Consider the following 13,480-nt stretch of genomic DNA (forward strand, 5'->3'; position numbering starts at 1 on the left):
TCAGAAAAGCAGCAGCAGCGTCTGCTCAGCTGCCTTTTAAAACACGACTAAGGGGACCAACATGTGGGGGTCAAACCTCCCACTCCAGATAAGACCACCACTGCTACAATTGAGCTTCTATCACAGCCATCAAAGCTCGACCTCTGCTCAGTGTTTAGTCTCACTCCCGTCTTTATCTGCTCAGCAACAGGCTCTTGTCAAAGCTACTCTCAGATGGCAGCGCGTTAATGAAAGGCCAGAGAATGGACGGCACTCTCAGTAAATCCTGGTACGCTATCTAAGCAAGGCAACCTCTCAGCTATTGTGACAAGAGATGGCCTGATTAGAGAGTGACCAGAAACCCCTCAGGTTAGATTATTTATACCATCTACTGGATATGGCTGCTCTTTTACTAAGCTTTTTCCTGCTGTGTATAATGTTTCACTAAATCTTGAGTATTTAAGGAGTTGGTGACATCTCTGATGCTTTCTGCACTCGTCTCATTGTGAACTGACGGTATTTAATGTAAATAAAAACAAGCATAGCTAAAGTGGAAAGACATTTATTGGACAGTTAAATTATTTTATGAGTGCATTTGCTTTTGACTCTGACTGTCTGAGATTCTTAACAGCTAATAAAACACATGCCCAAATATCTGTGATGCTAACAGTCAACAGTTGATGCTGTTAAACTTCTTTGAAGTTAGCAATGGACCAATCAACTGGCCATTTGTTGAAATCAATTCTTTTTATGGAGACCTGCAACTAGTAAGCCGCAGGTCTAAAAGCACCTTTGCAACCAACATTACATTTGTGGGGGCACTTAAAGATTGAGGGTATACTCCTTGATGCATAAATAGATACGTATGGGTGCAGATTGAAATGTTTTGAATCTTGATGCTCTAATTGTCAGTATTTGCTACATTTATTTATTGAATTTGAATCCAGAAATTAAAACTGAAAATTAGCATCATCCCTTAAAACTTGATTTGTGCATTGCTGTAAAAAAAAAAATCAGTGTCTAAAAGCAGAGCATATAAGTTTTCAAAAGCAAAGAAATTTAATTGTCCAGGATTTATTGTGGTTATCTATGATACTCCACGTAACGAGTTAGACAGCATTCATCCTGAAACATTATTTTGGAATTGGGGCATCCTGGGTATAAGTCTGTCCAAAGCAATTGCAAATAACTTACAAATCATGGCATTACAAATATCAGTGGGCAGCGTCCTGTGCAGAAAGGTATATTGTGTAAGTCGTCTTGAGCAGCCTCACTTTTAGCTCTCTAAAAAAGAGCTAAAAGTTTATCTTTTAGCTCTTCCAGTATCCAGTATTTCCAAAGGGATATTTTCTGTTTTCTGTACAACTCTGAGTATTTTGTAGTGTGTGTGTGCATTCCCTTAAAAACTGTCTACTGTAGATAATCAGTATGCGAAAGTCAAGTCTTAATGAAAAAAAAATAAAAATGAAAGGAGACAGGAACTGTGAGCTTGGATCTGACCAAGTAAGGTTGCACAGAGTACAGTGTTCTTGGAGGCAGAACAGCCAATAGTCAAATACAGATTAAAGTTGACCTGTTTGAAATATGTACTGATATTCATCCCCTGGAAAGAAGATGGATTACACATACACCCTCAAATAAAAGTGTGCTGTGTGTTGAAACCTCGCCATAGCAACGGCTCTGACTCCAACTGAGGGAGCAGTTATGGCAGCTAACATGCTTCTAGAACCTGATGTTGTTGAACATATCTGAGTGAAAAGAGGTTAACAGTGTTAAAGGCAAAGTGCTGGGGCCCACTGGTGCCATGAGCCAGAACACAGTTGGTTACCATAGAGATATTGGTTTTAGGCCAGTGGTCTCAAATTTCAGTCTTAAAGAGCTGGTGTCCTGCAACTTTTAGTTGTCTCTCTGCTTCAGCATACCTGGCTCCAATATTAGCTCATTAGCAGAGCTTACCCGTTTGTAAGTGAGGCAGTTTAGCCATTTAATTCAAGCATGTAGACACATCTAAAAGTTGCTGTACGCTGGCCCTCTAGGACTCCAGTTTGAGAGCACTGTTTTAGACCGGCAGACTGACATTGCTTTTTTAAGAATTTCCTGGGCAAATTCCTTCATTGCTTGGCCACCAAAAGGTGTTGCTCAACTCCATACTGCCATTTGATCTCATATACCTGAAGGAAGATATTTGTGCCTTGATATCTGCTGGACAAGATAAATTTGACATTTCTCTTTGCACACACTAGCTACTTTACTAAGTAAAGAGAAATGTTAGAAATGTTAACATTGCTGTGACATGAAGTAAAACAGCATTTGTATTTTTTTGCTGATAATTCTTTAAGCATTACTTTGTGGACACTAAGACATAATGTTCAGTTTGTTATGTTGTGTCATCTGTGCTGTATTTCATAGAGTTAACTAAAAAATCCTAAAACAAGTTGCATGTCTGTTACAAGGCTGCCAGAGCCGTTTGGTGTAACTCTTTCTCCGATGTTTTCGATGAAATCTTTTAAGAAATCACATAGAAACCACTTCATACTTTAAAATGTTGCAAGAAAGCCAGTCTCCTTTGAAAATTTGGAAATAGGGGCATGACTCAGGAGTTTTGCATGTTACTCCTTTTTTTTAAACTACCAGAGATGACATGCATGCCAATAGATCACATAAAAAATGATCAAAGCACTTTGGTTAAAATAAAAATAAAAATAAGAAGCTATTAAAAACCCTCAGATGCTTTTCACTGAAGAAATACTTGACTTGGCACAGAACAGCAGATTTCTGCTGAACAGGATCACAGCGGTTTCTTTTAATGCAACCATACACTGTGACAATGATGCAGGCCGCACAACAGAAATACTTTCCTCCACTAGGAATGCTGCCATCGTCAACACACCTGTGAATATCAACAGAGGATATGCACAGCCTAATTTGCTTCCAGCTCACAAGCTTGGCTATTTTAGTTGGGGTGAGGAGATAACTGAAAATGAGACCCTGATGGTTGCACCCTGCCAGCTTCATTTCAAGCATTTGTATCGCTCACTTTTCTTATTCCATTTCAAAGAAAACTCCAAAAATGGAGCTCTTAGAAGGTAAAAGAAAAAGCCAGGTGAATGTACATCTGAAGTTTCAGCTTAACTTTTTTTTCAATGCATTATATTATTGGCTCAGCAATGCTTGATGGCTGCATACCTTCTTTCAATCTTGGACCAACTGTAGGTAAGTAGCCCCTCGCTGTGCTTGTATGTCATTTCTTGATGGCTGAAACTCATTGGAATATCGCAGCATGATATTCAAAGCCCAGGCAAATATTTCCCCGTTGTGTACAAATTTGTGGTGCCATAAAAATAACATAAAGTTGTTTAAAAGATCACAACACGGCTATACATGAGGCAAAGTAAAATCAAATTTATGTTGTACTGCTTGAGCACTCTTATCATTTTTAGGGTATATGTACATTTGCAAAAAAAAAAGAGGAAATGAAGGAAATACACATGCATTCCTAGCTGTTTGAATACTTGCTGAACTTTAAGGACGTTAAACATGGCTAGACGTGAAAAAAAAGAAGCGTTGGAAGGCTGTGTTTGTGTGATATATGAGAACAGCCGTTGGGACCCTGGAGAACAGAGAGCGAGCTGAGAAAAAAATGTAGGTGAGGGAGTGGGGGTGTGAAACTGCTGTCTGCCATGCAACAATGACCCTGAGATGTCAGCGCAGTGAGAGAGAGAGAGAGAGAGAAAGCATTCAGGTAGAGGAGGAAAAGAAAAACATCTGATACATTTCACAAGGGAAAAAGGTCAAGCACACTCATACCTGGTGTGAGGCAGTACGTGAAACAGAGACTGAAATGTTGAGATATTTACATAAAACACTTGTGTTTCAGTCATGAATGCTGGTTTAGTATCATTCCTGCTATGCTTATGTTGTTTGCTCTCATTATTACTGGTAGGTGACTAAAGTACATCTGGGTGAAACTAGATATCACGTCACAATATTTGTGAACTACTGCTGTTAAAATGATCAGTAACAATAATCCTTGAGCTATGGCATCACTGTGTTTTTTTATATCTTGCAAAATGCAATTGAAACCAGATATATGCATACACTCTGTAAAAAGACAACCTTTTAATTTTCTTTGTTCATGTTTTTGATCAAACTAAACTTCATGGTTTTGGCCAGTTAGGATTACCAAAATTATTTCCATCTATTTACTGTAAACGCTGTGGACTCATGACCGAACTTCAGGGAATCAGAATGTGAAACTCCTGAGGTTTTCAGATGAACCCAGTGTCACTGGTCTGGTCAAGGACAGTCTGCATGCAGACAGGAGGTGGATCAGCTGGTCCACTGTTGCGGTCAAAACCAGCTCAAGACTGTGGAGATGATGGTGGACTTTTGGAGATCACACCCACTCCTGCCCTCATCCTTCCCTCATCATCCTCAGCAACAATGCATCTACTGTGGCTAACTTCTGGTTCCTTCAAACAAAGGTACTGCTCAGAACAAGACCCAGGAGAGACAGCACTTCCAGCATTAACTCAAGAACGTCCTGCTACAGGAGCCGCTGGTCATCTTCTATGTTCCAGTTATTCAGTCTGTTCTTAGTTTGTGTGGTTTGGCTCTCATGACATCAAACAATCAAGTCTACTGAGAGGATCATCAAGGCTGACATTCTCTCCAGCTAGGACTTGCACAGATCTCTGCAGACCTCACACATCCTGGACATGAGCAGTTAGAATCTTCACCTTCACCTTCGTCGGTGCCACAGAGCGTTATTTACAGGAACCAGCTGCCACAGAAGCAGCTTCTTCCTCCAGTCTGTCTCTCTGATGGATATTTAGCAGTCAGAGTGCGTAAATTCATATCATGCATATTTGCACATTGTCTGTCCAGAAAGAAGTCACAGCACTTCATGTTACAGTCTTATTCAAATTTGTAGTAAATAAATCTGCCCAAAATTCTACACACAAATATCTGATTATCACCATGTGGAAAATTGTTTTTGAGACTATTGCAAATGTATTAAAAATGGAAAACCAAAAAATCACATTTACATTAGTATTCACAGCCTTTGCCATGGTGCTAAAAAAATGATCTGCTTCCACTGATCGTTTTTGAGATGTTTCTGCAACTCAAATAGAGTCCATCTGTAGTAAATTCAGTTGATTTGACTTGATTTGGAAAGCCACACACCTGTCTATGTAAGGTCCCGCAGTTGCCAGTGCATGTCAGAGGTCAAACACAGAGAAATTCTCTGCAGACCTCAGTGACAGAATTGTCTTGAGACACAAATCTGGGGAAGGATCCAGAAGAATGCCAGCTGTTTAGAAACAATGAGCTCAATGGGCTCCATCATTGGTAAATGTAGAAATTTCTAACCAATAGGGCTTGTTGTAGATCTGGTCAAATGTCTAAACCGAACAATCAGGGAGATGGGCTTTAGTCGGGGAGGAGACTAAGAATCCATCTGTCATGAAGTGGTGTGGTGAGGAGGTGAGGCAAACGCTTGAGACCCAGGTAAGATGAATGATGACAGTTTAATGAAGAAGATAAGTCCAAAATAGTCCACATAAACCCAGGCAGCACGACTGAGGAGAGGCCAGGGCTCAACGCCGGTAGCAACTGGTAAACAGGTGGACAGAACGACACGCTAGACAGAATCACGCTGGAACAAGACGAGGACCCGACAAAGACACAGAGACACAGGTGAGACTAACTACACAGGAGGTAATCAGGGAACGAGACACACCTGGGAGTAATCAAGGGGAGACAGGACAACGAAGAAACTCAAGGACACAGAAAACTCAGAAATAAATACACGGAACATGACAGTACCCCCGCCCCCTTAAAGGGCGGCTCCCAGACACCCCAAAACAGTCCAAAAACACAACAAGGGTGGGCGGAGGGGCGCTGGATGGAGGGCCAGAGTCCAAAATAAAAAAAAAACCAACCCAGCAAGGTGGGCAGAGACGCAGGAAGGGCCAAGAGTCCAAAAACAATAAAAAAACTACCCACGGGGTGGGCGGAGACAAATGAGGCGAATCCCGTGGGGAATGTCTGGCGGCCGTCCGCGGCGCTGAGGGCGACGGCGAGGAGCTTTAGGGGCCACCCGGAGGCGGCGACGAGGAGTCTCTGGAGGAGCACTAAAAGGCGGGGTCTCGGGAGGAGACAACGAAGAGACTCAAGGACACAAAAAACACGCAACATGACACCAACTGTCTCTCTGTCAGAGCTCCATATGTTTGTGGAGAGAAGACAATCTTAAAGAAGGACAGACATCTCTGCAGTAATCACCTAATCAGACCTGTATGGAAGAGTGGCCAGGTGAAAGCAACTCCTTAATAAAAGGCACAGGACAACCCATCTGGAGTTCACCAAAAGACACCTGGAGGATTATCAGATCATGAGAAACAAAATCTGATCTGATGAGACAGATCTTAGAGTTGACTAAAGAATCAAGTTCAAACCTTGGGTTTGAATACCAGGTGTCATGTTAAGAGGAAACCAATCATGGACCATAACCAGGCAAATACCATCCCTACAGAGAAGCATGGTGGTGGCAACATAATGCTATGGGAATGTTTTGCAACAGCAGGAAGTGGCAGATTAGTCGTGACAGAAAAATGAATTCAACAATATACAGAATCGTCCTGAATGAAAGCTTGCTCCAAACAAGCTTGACCTCAGACTGGGATAGTTCAGTGAAATGGGTAAAGAAGTCATCCTTCAGACCAACTTTAAAAGAAAATAACAGGGATTGTGATACTGATAAAAGTATCACAATGCACATTTTGTAGAACATTCACACTACAATCCCATCTGCTTTGTCCTTTATTGGTGTTCATTATCATTTGTATATTAAGCGCTAACATTTGGAAAGGCACTTGGACAAATATATTTCCATAAAAAAACAACAACCAACATGATGCAAAGGACTTATTGAAAATATTTAGCATTAAAATTGTCTATGACATTAATAATAAAGGAATACAGATTGGTGGTAGCTGCTGTCAAGACAACTGCATCTGGTTTATTGTTTTGATGTTTGGTTTAAGGTGGCAGTAGTTAAAGTTTATTTAATATTAAACATTAAGTTTAATATGTGTGGTAGTTTTAGTAAATTTGTGTTGATGCTCATTAAGTTCGGTTAAGTGTACATTCAAATGTGGGGGGACCTTTTTATTTTGTTCCGTGGACCATGTGTTGCCCGGGAAAACATTAGCTGGCGCACTTAGAGTCACATGGGGCATTCAAGCTCAAGAAGCTGAAACTTTATTCCTCTGGAGTCAATGCAGCTAATGAGGTACGGTTTTGTTTGTTTGTATCTTTTATTTATGTAAATACTCAATTTATTGTGAACTGATTTACGTTTGTGTTACCTTTTGTTTTTAGTTCTGACGGCATTTTTGGGACTTTGTAAGACGTGTCCACAATAAATGGCTGTAGAAACCAAGAACTGCGTTAAGCCTTGATTAAACTCGAGAGGAGTAACATTGGTGTTTAAATTTTCTATAGCTGACTGATCTAAGAAGTTATAATTTAACTAGTAGAGTCCTGAGGTCAAGCTGGATCTCATCCAGAGAAAATGGAAAATCACTGTATGAGCTTTTTTGTGCTCATCTTGTTTTTTTAGTTTCTTCCTCCCTTTTCCCGTTAGCAAAGAGGAAGTGGGCTTGAAGTCAGTGTCAGCTGTCTTGGTCCTCAGTTTGGCGCTGCTGGGTGTGATGTGGCTTCATTTTTTCTGCCAAGAGTCCTTTGTGTGTATTTTATTTCCTGGTTGTCAAGGGCTCTTTTAGAAAAACTGAACACCTTAGAGCGCTTGCTTTCACCATTCATTTTAGCTGGGCAACAAATATAAAGAGTCATGAAAATTTAAAAGGCTGACTTTGAAATTGAAAGAACATTTTTCTTTAAATCAAAGGCTTCTACAGAATAAAAACAAAAAAGATCATATCCTGTCTGTGTCTTAAAATAATCAAAATTAAAACAAGGACCAAGGCCATTTGTCAGTCCACCCAATGATTCCACAGCAGACAGAACCACATTAAAAAAGCAAGAATTTTAAATGATCTTCTGGATGCAATTAGTTTCACACATCACTGAGGAGACATTCTGACCTTCTTCACTACATATTCTGAGTTTATTGAAGTTTGAAGATATTTGTTTGTGTGCAGTTGCCTTGAAGCCCAGATGCCAGATTTCAACAAATTCTGGATTTTAGCTGAGTTATTCTTTTCTTTGTTATTCTGTTCTATGTATGATTATGGTCAGAAGGTACTTTTTTTTTAAAGATTACCAAATTTCACAGACGTGCGTCAAGCATACCGTCAGCTGATGTATTCACATTTGGAAGGTAGAAGGTCATGTTCAGCTCAATGACTTCAAGGTTTGCAGAACCTGCAGCTCCAAACTGGGCTTAATTCAAAAATCATCGTACTCCGCTAGGCAACAGCTGATTCACCACAATGAAACCATTGTGGTCAGGCAAAATAGCATGGAAACTAATGACAATGGGTAAGCAGTTTTTCTGGTGAGGGTAAGTAGTTTTTTCCGCCATTAGCACATTAAGCAGCACGTGCACAAGCATGATTGACAGAACCAAGACTTTCCTCCTGGCTCTGATTGGTTGTTTCTGACCGGGCGTGGTGCATTTCTGTAGAGCCACTAATAGGAAGCAAAGGAGCTTAATTTTTTCACAGTGTCTCATGTCATACTCTCACAACATAGTGAAAAGTATGTCTGTAAAAAGAAAGAGTTCCGTACTGCAGCTTTAAGTTCCACTTTTGAAAGTCAGTATTTACCATCACTGAGAAATAACAAAGTGTTCTGGTAATCGTTTTCTTTTTCTGGCAAACCTTAGAAACAATCTTATTAGGGAGGGCACCATCTGCTACTGTAAAAAACTCTCAGGTGGGCTAAAAAACCTACTAAAACCCAAAGTATTTTCCCCTTCGTTCCTGCAGACCAGCACTTATTTAAAAATAAGCTACAGCTGCATACAGAACAACCTCACTGTAACAAGATCGGTTTCAACCTCTTTTTGCATTTGAAAGTAATTTGGTAAAGAACAGTATCTCCATGGATGCAGCCTCACAGCAGGCTCCTGACCAGGTCATCTATTTGCTCCCTGCTTCTGTCATCCCCTCTTCCTGTGAAGATTCTCATTTCAAAGGCTCATCAGTATGGCAGCTGACCCAATGCCTTAAAAAGTCTGTCTCCCCTACTCCATCACTTTTAAACCTTCAGCATTCTGCTTAAGCTGTAAAACAAAGCAAACCGAAGTTGTATATTGAATAACCAACTTAGGTTTCCCAGCCTGCTCAGTTTTAATGAGTCCTGCAGAGGTTTGTGTTTTTGCCCTGATATTACCAAACAAGGAAATATGGTTGGCTTTAATAAGGGAGAGAAGCTGGCATGGAAAGTGTAAGCTGGTCCTGGTTAGTGAAAAATGGCGCTGGTCTTGAATTACTTTGCAAACTTGCATAACTCAAACAAAAAAACCCAACCATGCAGCCAAGACAGGCTGCTTTGAGCCAATGGGCTGCTCCTTCTACCCACATTATCTACACAAACATATTCAAATGTGCCTTAGAAACAGATCCAAGGTAAATTCCAATTATAATTGGTTTGTCAAAAAGAAAAAAAAATAGGGGGAGCAAGATAATGCGCAAAGTGCCTGTCAACAATTTTTATGTTGATTGTGCACATTACTGTAGACTAGAGCAGCATGATTTGCCACCATATGTAACTAATGTCTTGCAGAACAGAAGCATAAGGTTGCTTCTGTTGCAGCTTTTCTTAAAGCTTTAAACAGAGAGTGAAACACTGAGACATTTTCATTTACAAAAACCACTAAAAACATTTGCATCCATGCTGGCAGTGAGTCAGAGAAACTTTGTGAAGTACTTAACACATGCAATTTGATATCCTGTAATTTAATATGGTATCTTTGAGTATCATGTCTTTTGTTATGAGGAATGAAAGTTGGGGATGTAACTAAAATCGAATCAGACAGTGGCTCACATAGTGAGTTGAACTGAATTGTTTCATGAGGATTGTACTTAAATCACACAATTATTTTCAATTTCTACTTTCAGATGTTTTAAAGTCTTTCTAAAACTTTTGGAAAATAAGGGAGCAGTTGCTCAACTTGCCCCACTGTTTCGGTGCCTATTTCTTCATCAGTAGCTGCGTTTCCGTACAAATGTGTGCAAAACTCTGTCATTATTTTGCTAATGTCAAAAAAAACACAACTTTGCAATTGTGGTGTTTCCATTAAATAAGAAATCCAGTTAAAATTACATGTGAATAAGTTTTTTCACATAAGTCATTAAAAAATATGCAATTCTTTGATCCTCCAACTACTTCCTGTCATCTTCTCCTTTGTGGCAACATCTGGCTGTTGATCATGTGACTTGTGTGATGCAAAAAAACCCAAAAGTGTTTCCATTGCAGTTTTGCAGAACAAACCAATTTTGATACTACTTTTTTAGCTCAAGACAACCCCTCAAAATGTGTTGCCCTGGGCAGTGAGCCATCTTGTAATCATTAAAACTTACCTTTGTTCAAGACTGGAGTTGATTGAATATATGATTGTTGCACAATACTGGGAGGCTTAGAGAGTTAAATAATACTTTTTTTTTGTTCTGAGCTGGAAAGATGTTTTTATTCTCTTTAAACATGATTTGCCAAGTGAACAGGCTGGTAGAAGACAGTAGCAGACAAATGATTCATCTAATCCCTCGCCAAGAATTTTCTGAAAGTTTCTGCCCTTTCCCCAAACAGTTTCCACTGACCTAATTCTGAGCCACAAGCTACATATACATGATTGTATAATACAGAAGAAGCGATTAAAATTTTTTATTTTTTTATTTTTTTGCTTATAGGTGGATAAAAAATATTTTCTGTTTTTTAACTAAAAAGAAGAATCAAATTGAGAAACAACATTCTTCAACATGTGGTCTTCATCTGGTGTGAAAGAGGCACTAAATCATCAGTCTGAAGAAGATCCCAAAAGCCAATGGAGTCGTGGGAGGATGAAAAAAGCAAAGTGCATCATGGAAACGGAAACCTAAAGGTTCAGTGCCAGGGTTCTTCTTCAGTACTGAGTTGCCCTAAAGGGGTGAGCGTTTTTAGCACGCATTGATCATAAAAACCGATTTCCCAGAGAGCAATCATGCAAAACACTTGAAGGGACTCAGACAGGATGTCCAACTTGTGCAACATCTCAGGTTTCAGTAGAGCCATGGGAGAACTGTTCATGCTTGAGAACTGGAGGAGAACCAGAATCATATTGATCTGCATCCATGGAAAGACAGAAATGTCCACACAGTCTCTCATTGCAGCACATTTATGAGATGTTTCACAGAGGAGATTACTGTTTCACATTATGAGTCTTCTTTCCCAAATGCAATTACACCAACTATGAATATTTATTGGCGATAGCTAAAAAAAGCTATTGGACAAGCACTTTACATATGGAGCCAAAAGAAACTCCAGCAACATTTGACTGTATATCTTAAGTAGTTGCAGGAATAAGATAATAAAAAAAGAAGTTTGTGTCCTTTCAACAAACCTGTTGATTTCATCTTTCAGAGCTAGTAGATGTTTATGAGGGGACCAATCCCAGAGTGCCTCACGAGTTTACAAAGGTGTTGTGTTTCCTTATTGCTATTCCTGAACCTTTCTGAACCCCACAGCCTTGGATGCAATGCTGACATGACGCTCACACACTTCCTCTGCCCCTCAACAGTGATTCCACTCCACTCTACAGCAGCAATCACTGAGGAAATGCTCTTTTGTGATGCTCTGTTGTGTGTTTGTGAACTGGATAATGCTGTGCGTGTGTCTATGTGTCAGTACATAAGAAAGGAAGTGACAGAACCATGTCTTACAGCGTGTCTGCTCATTTCATTATGTGCAGGGACAGGCCATGCATGTGTCTGCAGCACAGATCAGACGGAGCGAAGGGGAGGGAAAGGGGGAAATACCATTTAACCAAACCTTGGAGTTCCACCAGAAGCCACTAAATGAGCTTTGAATCCAGCATTGTTGAATCTGTGAAGACTGAGCAGGACAGAAAAGAACAGTGGTTCCATTCACAGCGGTCTCCTTTTTTTCATTGCCTGTGTCTAGAGTGGGTGTAAAATGAGACTATATGTATTGCATCAAAAATGTAAAAACAGAAGACAATGGATTGTTTTTTTTTTTATAAATGCAGTAAGGATCCTTTTACCTAACAGTTTGAAATTTCTTTAAAAAATCATAGTATTACCATAAAATAGTAAAAGCAAATTTGTTTGGATTAAAGCTGACAGGGGCTCAGATTTTCCAAGTAGAGTTGCTTCATCTTAGTTCTGGAGGAAACTGGTGCAGTTTCCATCACCTGAGAGACACTAAAAGAATAAAGTCAGACTTTTAACTCTGTCTTTCTTATGTCACTTTTACTTTATTGCTCGAGGGCTGACAGTGTAAATATTTGACTGAGCTGGACTGCTTTCAAAAACCCAAATAACAAAACAAACAAATACATCCTGCAAAATCTTCAGTAAAAAAAAAAAACACATAAAGTTGAGGTTGGGGAAAACCACACTATATTAACTACAAACACATTTTGATAATAGTTTTAGAAACAGTCTGATTTTGGTTAAACACAAAAAAAGTTCTCACAGGGCTTTGAATAAGAAATTGTTGACTGACTTACAGTGAGTCATTTTATAATAGGAGGGTCGTTTATCATCTTTGCTTCAGTAAAACCTCATGTTTAAAGTCACGGAACAATAAAGCTCAGAAGAAACCCACTCTGACAGTCCTTAATAAATAAGCCTGAAGGTGCTGAAGACAACTAAAATAAAAAAAAAAATGGGCCTTAGAGCTGGAATTATCTGCATTTGCATGGTGATTCAACAAACATAACTTTTCAAAAAACTATGCAAATTTCATATGGTTTAGACTTGCAATTTGAATATATTGGTACATTAATTTAGAGTTGTGAGTCTGAGACTAATTACAATACAATATTAAGACATAATGCATTATTAGTACATTCAATTCCTGTCCAATTTTAAGCTGCCAATTTTGAGGTACTACAATAAAAAAAATATTTAAAAACATTTTATCCCATCTTAAATATCAATTTGTCATATTTAGACAGACTCATCTTACATGGATTAGAAGATTAATGGATTGTTCCATAGACATCACAGCTTATTGAATCTAGATTAACGCCTCTTGATCCATTAAATTAGTAATCACATTTACACCACATATGTAAAAATGGCTAATTTCTCGAGACAGTTTTAGACCAGAAATGTCCTTGCAGTTCTCAAATTGTGAAGATTGAAGATTGTTTTGTAGGTTTTTTTTTAATCTCTTAGGTCTCTTAGGTCTAAGTGTTGTCAGTTTTAGTTTTTTCATTTTGTACTATCACTGCCTTGATTGGCAAAGTGGGCAACATTAGATGGGCTTCCTACCTTTTATTTATTCTTTAAGACATTTTAGTGGTGAC

The sequence above is a fragment of the Xiphophorus maculatus genome, chromosome 3, assembly GCF_002775205.1.
Source record: "Xiphophorus maculatus strain JP 163 A chromosome 3, X_maculatus-5.0-male, whole genome shotgun sequence".
Taxonomy (NCBI): Eukaryota; Metazoa; Chordata; class Actinopteri; order Cyprinodontiformes; family Poeciliidae; genus Xiphophorus; species Xiphophorus maculatus.